Here is a 6622-nt window from a genome sequence, read left to right as displayed (position 1 = left end):
CTTAATACCCAGAACCTGTGAATATGTTAAATGGCAAAAGGGAGTTAAGTCTGCAGATGGAATTAAGGTTGCTAATTGGTTGAATTTAAAGGAAATATTCTAGATTATTCAGGTGGGTCCAATATAATAAGCACAAGCTTTAAGTATAGAAAAGAGAGGCGAATGTGAGAGTTCTGGTTTGTGAGAATTAGTTGGCATTATTAGCTTTGCAAATGAAAGGCAGGGATCCTGGGTGGCTCGGTGGTTTAGCGCCTGCCTTTGGCCCAGGGCTTGATCCTGGAGTCCCAGGACCAAGTCCCGCAGCAGATTCCCTGCATGGAGTCTGCTTCTCCCTCTGCCTGTGTGTGTGTCTCTCATGAATAAATAAATAAAATCTTAAAAAAAAGAAAATGAAAGGGGCCATGAACCAAGGAATGTGGGCAGCCCCTGGAAGATAGAAAAGGCAAGAAAACAGATTCTCCTCTAGATTTTAGAAAGGAACACAGCCCTGCTGACATCTTGATTTTCACTCAGTGAGACCGATTCATTTAGGACCTTAGAATTATAAGATGAAAAAAATGTGTTGTTTTAAGCCACTGTTTAATTTGTTATAGTAGCAATGAGAAACTCAGAGACACTGTCAATTTGACCGTTCTGACTTCCATTTATATATTCCACAAATTTTCCTTTTTTTTTTTTCTTGTTTAAACAAAATGACATAATTACTTGTTAGCTTTTAGTTGCAATCACAATCCTGATATGCTTCCCCAGATGAATCCCGTTGCCTGGACTGAAGGCCAATCACCGATTATTTGGACTTTTTTCTGTTCTGGGGAATCTTCTTAAAAATGGGCCATTCAGGGCACCTAGGTGGCTAAGTTGGTTAAACATCTGCCTTTGGCTCAAGTCACAATCCCAGGGTCCTGGGATGGAGCCCCATGTCAGGCTCTCTGCTCAGTAAGAAGTCTCCTCCCTCTTCCCACACGTGCTCTCTTTCTCTCTCTCAAATAAATAAAATCCTTTTTAGGGGGGCACATTTTTTGGTCCTGGGAATCTTCATACAATAAGGATACTAGCCTCTGGCTCTCAGGTTTCTTAAGATATACAGTGTCTTCTCTCAAAGGCCATACTAGAGACCTGAAACCAGAAAGTGAATTCTGGAATCCCTAAACTATTTGGAGATTCCAAACCTAGAGGTATACAGGGCAAAACAAACACTTAATGGCATAAATAAACTGGCACATTATAAATCAACATATTTTATTATTGTTCTCTGTGGAGTGCAGTTGTTAAGGTGTCAAGGACTAGTATTAAGAGGCAGAGTACATCTTTGTACCAAGATAGCATTATTTTCCTTACCTCTGAAAAGAGTTCTTTATAGTCCAGATTGTAGAATCTAAACTTGTTTTATACAATGGAAGCTAAAAGTAAAAATAAGTAAAATATAAGAATTATCGAGCTCTTACATTTTCTAGGCACTATTCCAATTTAAGATTCATTTATAGCTCACCAGAACTCTGTGAGTTGGGAACTATGATTATCCCTATTTTACAGATGAAGAAACTGAGGTTCAGAGTGATTAAGTAGTTTGACCAAGGTTATTCACATAGACTGAACGTGAATTCATATGTGGAAGTTCTGATACCCGCAGGGGTATTTAGAGGGGGAGCCTTTGGGAGTGAATTAGGTTAGATGAAATCATAAAGGCGAGGCCCTGATGATAGGATTAGTATCCTTATTGTCTGTCTCTCTCTGCCCCATGAAGATACCCAATGGCAATCCAGGAAGACAGTTCTCTCCAGGAATCAAATCTGCTGGCACCTTGTTCTTGGACTTTGCAGCCTCCAGAACTGAGAAATAAATGTCTGTTGTTGAAGCCACCCAGTGTGTGGTATTCTGTTACAGCAGTTTGAGCTAAGTTATACAACTAGTAAGTGGCAGAGCTATTACCTGACCTTGATCAGTCTTAGAGACTGAGTTCTTAACTGTATGTGTTTTACCATAAGTTAGAGGTTTACTCATCTTCCACAAATATAGGTTTCCAGAAATTAAAATAAAGGGAAGCACAGGGATCCCTGGGTGGTGCAGCGGTTTGGCGCCTGCCTTTGGCCCAGGGCGCGATCCTGGAGACCCGGGATCGAATCCCACGTCGGGCTCCCGGTGCATGGAGCCTGCTTCTCCCTCCGCCTGTGTCTCTGCCTCTCTCTCTCTCTCTGTGACTATCATAAATAAATAAAAAATTAAAAAAAAAAAAAAAGGGAAGCACAGTGAATGACTAAATAGAGGAAAGGATATTTTCATAGTAAAGCCTATTAGTACCAAAGCAAATTACAATAATAATTTAATTAAAAGTAATGAGTGGTCTCCAATACAAGTGCTTAGGAAGAGAAACTTCTACAAACCTGAAATAATGTGTTTACAGTACCTTAGTCATTATAGTTTTAGTTATCTTATTTTTTAAATATTTTATTATTCACTCATGAGAGACACACAGAAAGAGGCAAAGGGAGAAGCAGGCACCCTGCAGGAAGCCCCATGTGGGACTCCATCCGGGAACTCCAGTATTGCGCCCTGAGCCAAAGGCAGACACCCGACCGCTGAGCCACCCAGGCATCCCAGTCATTATAGTTTTATTAAAACTGTATTGTTGGGTGAAAAGCTCATTGTTTTGGGAATCTGAAGAACTAGACTCTTGCTGTTTTGCCATTAGCCAGCTAAGTGAGCTTGATAAAGCCACTATATTTATAGGCTCTAGTTTCTGAGAAATAGCATTCATACTTCTGGAGAAGGCACTGTAGGAAAAAGGATAAATACGTTTTTTAAATCACAGGAGAATCAATACTAGCATCACTTCTCGGCCTTTTGGCTAAGATCAAGTGTAATACTAGCATCAATAATTTATTGATTGTGGGACGCCTGGGTGGCTCAGCGGTTTAGTGCCTGCCTTCAGCCCAGGGCGTGATCCTGGGGTCCTGGGATGGAGTCCCACATGGGGCTCCCTGCATGGAGCCTGCTTCTCCCTCTGCCTATGTCTCAGCCTCTCTCTCTCTCTCTCTCTGTGACTATCATTAAAAAAAAAAAAAATTGAAAAGTATAAGTCAAAAATTAGAAGGGACAGGACTAATTGATTTCCTTAAGTAATTAAGTAGGTGATTGAGTAGTGAGGACTGAGAAACAATACTAAAATTATAAAGAAAAGTTTAAAAAAACTATCAGTAAAACTAAGCAAATCTATATGGCTCATTATCTCTTGCATCCAGGTAAACTGGGATTTCCAGGCATTTTAAGAGCTTTGATAAATTGCTCTATCCCACCACAGAAATCCTTAAATTAAGTTAGCTTTTGGTTCAAGTCAGTTCAATTCAACCTACATTTACAGGGTACCCCCAGAGATGATTTACCCTGAAGCTAACGAAGACTGAGCTTCATTCAGGTCCCTGACTTACACAGCCACGGGGAGCATTGGAGCTGCTGGCTATGTGGAGTTCTGGTTGGGAAGCAGAAACCAGGTTGCAGAAATGTGGAAAGAATTTCTATGTGACACTTGTGGTAAATTGCCTAAAAGAGCTCACAGAAGAAAGGGACTTGAATCTTCAAGGCCTCAGCCATTTGTTTTATCTCTATTTTACATTCTACATGTTCATTTTACACCTAACTCTGCGGTTATAATGCTACATATTTTCTCTTTAAGCACCTTGCCCATTTATACCTCAGTTTCAAATACCAGTGTCTTCTGTGCCTACCATGTGTTATGCCTTGAACAAAAAGAGGTACACAGATGAAGGAGTTCAGTTTTGTAGGGAAGAAGAGTGGAGACTTAGACATGAAACAATGCTACCCTAGTAGTAGAAACAAAGTATAATAGGGGCACATAGAACAAAACATTTAACAATATTAATTTGTTGCAGTGTCCTTGTCTTCTTAAAGATACTGAACTGCTAAAAACCTCAGAGTTGAAGTAACTCTGAACCTCTGTGAAGTAGCCTATAGCCTGTTTGCTTTTTTCTGTTTTTTAAGATTTTATTCATTTTGGGTTCCCTGGGTGGCTCAGTGGTTTAGCACCTGCCTTCTGCCCAGGGTGTGTTCCTGGAGCCCTGGGATTGAGTCCAGGATTGGGCTCCCTGCGTGGAGCCTGCCTCTCTTTCTCTCTCTGTGTCTCTCATGAATAAATAAATAAATAAAATCTGAAAAAAAAAAAAGATTTTATTCATTTATTTGAGAAAAAGAGAGAGAGAACCTGCACAAGCATGGGGAACAGCAAGCAGAGGGAGAAACAGGCTCCTCGCTGAACAGGGAGCCCAACATGGGCCTGGATTACAGGACCCCGGGACCATGACTGGAGCCAAAGGCACAAGCTTAAGTGAGACACCCAGGTGCCCTGGCCTAGTATTTTTTAAGTTACCACTTCTCAAACTTTTTTTATTGTTATCTGCAGGGTAGCAGACAATACTGTTCAAACATACTACATGCTCCCCTACATTTCTCAGCCTCCCTTGTAGTGAAGTTGGGAGTCATGGGCCTATTCCGGTCAATAGGCATGAGGGGAAATGATTGTAACATTTCTGGTTCAAGCCTAGAGGCCCAGAGCCAAGATGCAATAGCTGAAAGATATAAGTATGCTAGATCCTTGAAATTCTGAGTAAACCACCATGGAGGTGATTGTGATTCAAGTCAGACTTTATGGTAATTACACGTGCACATTATATGTGCATATATATATGCATATATATGAATCAAAATTTTAAGATAATACTGTTATAATACTTGCTGTTTCTGACATACCTGGTATTTTAGTTCCTTCGGAGAAAATGCTTATCAGACTCACAATGTCACTACATCCTAATTGGTCTCCACCCACAAAGTGAAAAATAAAGTCTTTTTATTAAAATTTTTTTTCTAATTTTATCTTTTTAATTTTTTGATTCCAGTATAATTAACATATAGGGTTATATTAGTTTCAGATGTACAATAGACGGATTCAGTAATTCTCTACGTTGCTTGTGGGTAAGCTGCTGGGGAGCTTACCTGAGCCCTGCATCTAGTTACCCTCAGCACACCGGGGTTAGGGGAGGCCCTGAGCCAGCACGCTGACTCCTGACCACATTGTTCTCCAGAGACAGCTTTTCCACTGCTCCTCCTGGAGTTAGTTAATAGCCTCCTTACACCTCATCCGGCAGGACTGCAAAAAAGCATTGTGAGGGACAATTCGCTCACCCTTTGAAGTGAACATGTTTTTCTGTTTCCCAAGGTTAATCATTCCTATAGCTAATCTGCTAGCTCTCTCAATAAAAGCTGGATGAGACAAAGCCTCCCCTCCGGTGGAGGGTTCTCGGGCCGTGGAACCCCACACTGAAATTCAGTGAGCCTCCGAGTCTTTTTTTTTTTTTTTTAGATTTTATTTATTTATTCATGAGAATACACAGAGAGGAGAGAGAGAGAGAGGCAGAGGGAGAAGCAGGCCCTATGCAGGGAGCCTGACGTGGGACCCGATCCCGGGTCTCCAGGGTCACGCCCTGGGCCAAAGGCGGCGCTAAACCGCTGAGCCACCCGGGCTGCCTACTCCGAGTCCTTCTTCGTATATCCTTGCCTCGGAACCATCCTGGCTCCTGGCTCCGTGGCAATTACTCAACGCTGATCACGGGTACGTGTACTCTTGATCCTCTTCATCTTTTTCACTCCCACCCACCTCCTCTCTGGCAACCACCAGTTTGTTCTCTGTATTTAAGATTATGGGTTTTTGGTTGTTTTTTTTTTTTTTTTTTTGCCTTTTTTTTTCTTTCTCCATTTGTTTAGTTTCTTAAATTGCGCATGAATAAAATCACATGCTATTTGTCTTTCTCTTATTTCACTTAGCTGAAAAATAACGTAAGCCGCTCAGAACACTGGTCAGCTAGGGACAGCTTTCAGGCGTACCCGATTATTCAGAATGGTAACTTTTACAATAAATACAATGTCACAGTGATAATCAAAGTGGGAAATACAGGTGATTTTACCTTGTAAAATTAAATTATTGTGGGCAGCCCCGGAGGGGCTCAGCGGCTCAGGGCCTGCCTTCAGCCCAGGGCGTGACCCCGGGGTCCCGGGGTCGAGTCCCACGTCGGGCTCCCTGCGTGGAGCCTGCTTCTCCCTCTGCCTGTGTCTCTGCCTCTCTCTGTGTGTGTCTCTCATGAGTGAATAAAATCTTTTAAGAAAATTAAATCATTGCATTTTTGGTTGTTTCTATTTGGTACTTAGAGGTGAATACACATACATACGTATGGAATGAAGGAAAAATGTTTTCCACAGTTCTGCAAACCGGGCCGTCTCTGGCAACCGCAAAGCACCGCCTCTGAAAGTTTGCATTCCGGCCCAAAAGGACCCGGTTGAGGACGTATTCAGGCTGCGGCAGGCAGGTTCTGACAGGTCCTTGAGGACAAAATGATCTTTATCCGTCTTCTCAATAGCAGGAGAAAGAACCGAAGCCAGGAAATCTTACACTTTAACGAGGCGCCACAGGGCAGGCCTGTAAAAGGAAGGAACAAAAACCCCAAAGCGGCCCACGCGTCCGCCTCCCTCAGCGACCGGACGTGGCTCGCGGACAACAGCTCCCGAGCTCCAGGCCGGAACCGGGACGCAAGTCTCGCGAGAGCCGCCGACCGCCGAG

At 42.5% G+C, this 6622-nt stretch overlaps 1 long non-coding RNA gene across 1 annotated transcript; it reads right to left on the bottom strand.

The window, feature by feature from the left end:
- Positions 1–565: 565 nt before the first annotated feature.
- LOC140595525 (uncharacterized) lies at positions 566–6575 on the bottom strand. The gene is made up of 2 exons (XR_011997234.1): positions 6234–6575; positions 566–2198 (listed from the first exon to the last, which is right to left on the bottom strand). It is a non-coding gene; the product is annotated as an uncharacterized lncRNA (long non-coding RNA).
- Between the last annotated feature and the right edge of the window lie 47 nt (positions 6576–6622).

Source organism: Vulpes vulpes, chromosome 1 (genome assembly GCF_048418805.1).
Source record: "Vulpes vulpes isolate BD-2025 chromosome 1, VulVul3, whole genome shotgun sequence".
NCBI classification, from domain to species: Eukaryota; Metazoa; Chordata; class Mammalia; order Carnivora; family Canidae; genus Vulpes; species Vulpes vulpes.
Note: the sequence above shows the minus strand (reverse complement) of the source record. Positions and strands in the feature narration are given on the sequence as shown.